Consider the following 5,919-nt stretch of genomic DNA (forward strand, 5'->3'; position numbering starts at 1 on the left):
TCCCTAGAGATGTGAGAATACAAAGAGGGTTCTTCCAGCTTGGAGACAGGTCTTAACATTTACACATCTCAGTTACAAAATGGTTTCTTATAGAACCACTCCTTCACAATGGTTTACCTATGGCATCTTCTTAAGAAGATTTTAAGAGAACTTATTATCTGTCTCAAGTTAGGAGTTCTTCCTGGCCTGCAGTTTGCACAGAGGAGAAGAAAAAGAATGAGGATTGAGGGAAGATGGCCAAAAGCTGTGCCTACAGCAAAAAAAAAAAAAAAAAAAAAAAAAAAACAGAAATAAAAGTTAGTGATAAGTAAAGTAAGCAAGAGAGAGAGAGAGAGAGATAGGGTGCCTGATGCATATGAATCACATGGTCCCTTGATTCACAGCTTCCTGCTGACTCAAACTGGGCACAGGCACTACAGGGTAATCCTCACCACATGCTTACAGGAAAGACTTGCCATATTTATGAATGAGTCAACGCTGGAGAAAACGTGCATACACACACACACAGACACACATACACACACAGACACAGGCCAAATGTACAACGTCACAGAATCTGTACCTGTATGTATTATATCCCCAATTTGCTCTTGATCTGTCATCTTCATCTCTCCCGCTCCTTTGCCTTCCATTTCCTCTAGTTGGCTGTGAGTGTTTTCTCCTCCCTCTCTGCTCTCTCAGCAGCCTTGGGGTGCACAGTCTCTCCTGAATGCAAAAGAAGACTTTTCAGAACCAGGCTTTCTTTTGGGGTTCTGGGGTGGAGAGGTGGATTAGAGGTTGGTCTTGAGTTCATATTTGTATATGCTTCATATACACTGTGTTGTTCTACAGATTAACGTTAAAAATGTCAGACCCTATACTGCAGTGAAAAAAAATAATAACAATCTATATTAACTTTTAGAACATGGACGTAGAACAAGGAAATTGGATTTAAGACGATATGCTTATGGAAAGAGTATGCAGTTGTACCTTGTAGCTTGTGCTAATATTGTCTTTCAGACAGCATGGGTTCATATAGGCTTGGATTCTGCAATGTGCTGGATGGATTGTACGAGAACCTTGCATCATGTGTAAATTATTGTATTGCACACATATATATATATATATATATATATATATATATATATATATATATATATATATATATATATATTGGGGGCGGCAGCAGGTAGTGTCGCAGTCACACAGCTCCAGGGACCTGGGACCTCCCGCTCCGGGTGACTGTCTGTGAGGAGTTGGTGTGTTCTCCCCGTGTCCGCGTGGGTTTCCTCCGGGTGCTCCGGTTTCCTCCCTCAGTCCAAAAAAAAACACACGTTGGTAGGGGGATTGGCGACTCAAAAGTGTCCGTAGGTGTGAGTGAATGTGTGTGTGTGTGTGTCTGTGTTGCCCTGTGAAGGACTGACGCCCCCTCCAGGGTGTATTCCCGCCTTGCGCCCAATGATTCCAGGTAGGCTCTGGACCCACCGCGACCCTGAACTGGATAAGTGGTTACAGATAATGAATGAATGAATATATATATATATATATATATATATATATATATATATATATATATATATATATTTATATATATATATATATTCACTTTGTGCTGTACATATATATATATATATGTAAAACTTATACATATATATATATGTAAAACTTATAGATGTAGAGTCTAGCTGTGGACATACAAAAGACGCAGGATAATATTGGAATCAGAAGACTGTACAATCCACTGAAGTAATGAAAGGTGTCATGTACTTGGATCAAAGTGGTGATCATGCATACCTTGTGACATGGTGCACTGTCATGTTGGAGGTGCTCACCCATGTGTAAATAAACTGTGAATGAACTTGGTCACTCTTCAGTGGGTATCAGGGGCTCTAATGTGTGCCAGGAAATCATTCCTCACACTGCGTCTCTACCAGGTTCTATTGCTGACACCAAACCAGATGGCTCCAGGGAATTATACACCTGCTGCCAAATTCGGATGCTTCCATCAGCATGATAGAAAATGAACCTGGATTCGTCTGTCCAGGAAAGAATTGTTTCCATCCCTTAGCTGCCCGGATTTGATGCTGCCTGGAGGGGCCAGCTAGCTAGCATTATGTCCCAGAGACATTGCTTTAGTGAAGCTGACAAAACACTATATTAATTTGTTGTAGCTCCAATACACAAGTGACATGATGGTGAGCTTACCTCACATTTCATAGGCTACTTACTACAACAGCTGACAATGATGAACAATGGCTAATTATTGCAGACAGTACATAAACAGTGACGACATACTGCCATGTCCCAACATCCCCTGTGCAACATCCTTATCCAGACTCATGTAAATGCTATAACCTGATCCAAAAACTCCTACTTTGATAAATGTAATAAACACAAGTTTACGTCTGAGTTCTATTGGCAATGTATGGAACAAAATATAATTAGAGCTATCTTGGTGTTCTGATTCTGTGTGAAACCTGGGCTCTACCAAGCATGTCTGTTAATGAAGAAAGCAGATTGAGACATCTGTACACGCAGCTATGGGAACTCTAAGCCAGTGAACTGAAGAAGCTCCCTTGCCTACATTTGTAATTACAGCTAACTCCATGGCCTCGGTGGTTAAGGGAATTGTGCAGAAATATTTGTGTCTAGAGGTACCTGCAAAGGTTATTTCTGTGCTGCTCAGCACTGACGTGATAACTGAGGTCATTTTACTTCTCTTGAATCAGACTGTGGAGGTACCTGGACTTTTCCCTTTTGGGGTCATTTTATGGGACATTGCCTTCCATCAGAGGAAAGACTCCAGAACACCTTGATTATGTTCAGTCACACAGCTGATTAGCCACTGATGCAACTTCCCCAAGTGAAAGGAGTTTCATGCATTCTGAACATTGTGCACATTTCCCTAAGCCGACCGGTTTGCAATGTTTCCAGAGTAATTTAATTTGAATGAGTCACTCGTGCTAATTGAGACATTTCATTCTGTCGGCTAATGTGCTGCAGAGAAAAAAAAATGGACGGCACGAAAAATGAGCAGAATGAGGTGAAATGGCATTCCATTGTCCCAGGAGGTAAGGAAAAATCTGTTAATGAAGAGTACGCAATTAAAGGTGATTAGTTAATTTGCATGATAATGGTCAGTACATACATTTTTATGTTTGTAAAGGGTAAGTGGAGAGAATTCAAATATATAACCTTAGAGTCAAGACAATCACACTGTATTTATCATAACTAGTTAGAGCAGTGCTTGACAATGTTGGGCAGGCTTATGGGATGCAGGGCAAGGCAAATGAATGAGATGCATGTCAGTTTTATTAAAGATGATGTTTGCCATTTTAATTCAAAACACTTTATAAAATGAATATAATACTTCCTCACCATTCGCTAGCTTTTGTTGTTTATTTGCATGCTGGAAAAAGCTCTTCTGTATGCAGCCCTAGCTCAATAAATGTGGAAAAAAGGGTCAGCCCAAATTGGGTCAGGTTTTTTCTCTCTGTGTGTTACATCTGGAGGCAAATGGATGGTGGAGAGACCTCAGAGCATTACAAAGCATGAAAAGAAATTAGGATATTGCTCTATTTCTGTTCCATAGATGGGTAATATTGGCTTACATTTGTTGTTTGTTACATTACTTAAAGTAGGGCTGACTCCAAATTTGAAAGACTGTTAACTGCATGAAAGTAAACACAGACTGTAAGTGCCTTGTCAGGTTGTTTTGATTTGTTTAGTAAGAAATGGCAGGTTTGTATTACAGTGTTTAAAATAAATTCCACTGGAGTTTGGAAGCAAAAGATATGTGTGTGTGTGTGTGTGTATCAGAGCAGTGGGGCTCAAAAATAATATCAAAAATTTGGGGCACTGCTGAAAACGTTTGGGAACCACTTTGTTAGAATCAAGAGCAGGTTCCTATTACAATTAGAATTAGCTAGGGTTGGACGATATGTCCAAAATTTATATCACAATATATTTCAAAATTTTAGTTGATACGATATAAAGTAGATATTTAGTTGATATTAATATAAACAACATAAAAGCCACATAAAAACTGCCAAGAACAAGCAAGAAACCCATCACCATCAAATATAAGCTTCTTGGCTTTGTCAATATTAATAGTTTTAAACAAACTTTAAAACTGAGTGCAGTGCCCTGTAATGACTGTCAGTGACAGATGCTGTAAAAAATGTTTATTGAAATATAGAAAATGTGTTTTAGATATGATTTCATTGTTATTGAAACATTTTATATTGCATTATATATTGATATTGAATTATTGTCCAGCCCTAGATTTAGCTACTATTTTAATGCAATGATTCCCGTTATTATAAACATGATTAATACGGCTGTTTTCAGTCATTAAAATTCACATTACATAAAGGATTCGTCAGAAACTTGACGTCCCTTGGTCTCTTAAGTACTGGCTGCTGTTTGTTTGGATTAGGTCATATCCACAGGACGATGTGACTGACCTCAAGTCCTGAACAGCATGATCAGCAGATTTAAGGGAGGAGAGAAGGGCAGAGGGAGGAGGGAGAGAGTGTGAGAGATAAAGGGATAGATGGATGGCTAAATGGATGTGTAAAAAGCTCAGGGACACCTCTAAGGGACCGCAGGGGACAGGAGAGCAAATAGAACTGAATCCATATAGCAGGAAATTTTTATGTGGCCGTCTGGGCTGATTTTAAAAAAATAAAAAAAAGGTTTTAGAAATGACTTAGAATAGAAACACTGTCCTGGTGTGTGCTGCTGCTTCTGGGCAAAGCTGTCCAAATGATGGCCAGTGAGCTAAATTTGGCACATCAATTTGTTTCCAGCTGGACGACATGATATTTGCCAGTGAAATGCCATTAAAGCAGGATGAGTCTTTCTTTAACGTGTGGATTATGCTTTCACTCACCAGGCCGAAGTGTTCAGGGCTTGCTGCTTTAGAGGGAAGCCTGATCTTTGTATTTAGATGCAGTGGTTGTTTGTATTTAGCTGCTGTGTCATTTGGCTCAAGGTTAAGTGAATGAATCACTAACTAGAGAAACTGTAGACCCCCTGCTTGCTGCTGCCTGGTGCTTGGATTCTGCCATGCTGTTCATACAGGCTGTGGAGTCAGTCCAAAGCATGTGTGTGTACGCACACAGAGGTGCGCATGCACACACACACACACACACACACACAGAATTATTTAGTAATTATTACCATGAACACAGCATATACGTTTCTGCCAGGTTGACTAGAGTTTTAGCACTTTTCATGGATCCAAAAGGTCAACAACAACATTTAAATTTCATTGTTATCATTTAATGATTTGTTGCCATTCAAACAGTTCAATGCTATAGAAAGATGGTATGTACATACATATTGTGGAGGAATGGTTTCATCCCCTACACTTTTAACAGTTCTCTCAATCTAGTGAAATTACTTGTGATCCTTTTTTTTCTTATTACATTTCTTACCAAGTACTTTTTGGGTGGAATCGTGTGGTTTGGTAGCCATGGTATAAGCAGCTACACTGCACTTAAATGGTGAAATAAACAAAGACATGCATTCCATCACACGCTGTCTTCCAAAATATTTTCTCAGGTCCAGATAGTTACCTTCCATTATGTTTATATTTTAGAAATATTAATATTAGAAAACCTAATAGTCACTCTCACAGCGACTCAACTCTGAGTGTTCTCTCTCTCTCTCTCTCTCTCTCTCTCTCTCTCTCTCTCGCTCTCTCTCTCTCTCTCTCTCACTCTCTCTCTCTCACTCACACACACACGAACAAACATGAACACACTTTTTGCTTTTTGTGTGAATGGCAGACTTTGCTATCAGAGTTTGTGGTAAGAGGTCTCTGAGGGCATTGTGGATGCATTTGTAGTGTAAGAGGTATCACTGTGTTCATACTGGTTTAATCCTGCGGTTGCTATGATACAGTGGGTTGCATACTACACTCATATTTGGCTT

The sequence above is a fragment of the Hoplias malabaricus genome, chromosome 1 (genome assembly GCF_029633855.1).
Source record: "Hoplias malabaricus isolate fHopMal1 chromosome 1, fHopMal1.hap1, whole genome shotgun sequence".
In the NCBI taxonomy this organism is placed as follows: domain Eukaryota; kingdom Metazoa; phylum Chordata; class Actinopteri; order Characiformes; family Erythrinidae; genus Hoplias; species Hoplias malabaricus.